Below are 504 nucleotides of genomic sequence, written 5' to 3'. Positions count from 1 at the left end.
TGTGGGTGCTCCATCACTGGAGGTTTTTCAGCAAAGATTGCACAGCCAGCTATCTGAAAGGGTATTGTATCTCCTGCTTGAGCAGGGGGCTGGACTAGAAGACCTCCAAGGTCCCGTACAACTCTATTCTGATTCTGGAAAAGCAGGCCATCGTGACTGATGCGATTTTGCAATTTATTTGCAGCTGCTGTTAAGCGAATCACTGCGCTCGTTAAGTGCATTCCATAATTGTTAATGACTAAAAAACCTTTATTGTCAACCACGTATACATTGAGATTAGCTGAGCCTCCCTTCGTGCTCCCCCCCCCCAACTCACAAACCTCCATCTTATTACACCATGTTTGCCCTGGGGAATGTTTTGGCAAAAACTGGAAATAAATGCCAATTTTCGGCAAAAACATTGTAAATTGTTACGTGACTGCAGGATGCTGCAAAGAGCTGTAAATGCCAAGCATTCAAATTGCAGTCATGTGACCCTGGGGGCGCGGGCGCAGAGATTTGGCT

The sequence above is a fragment of the Vipera berus genome (assembly GCF_964194415.1).
Source record: "Vipera berus genome assembly, chromosome: 2".
In the NCBI taxonomy this organism is placed as follows: Eukaryota; Metazoa; Chordata; class Lepidosauria; order Squamata; family Viperidae; genus Vipera; species Vipera berus.
This window is presented reverse-complemented; position numbering follows the sequence as displayed.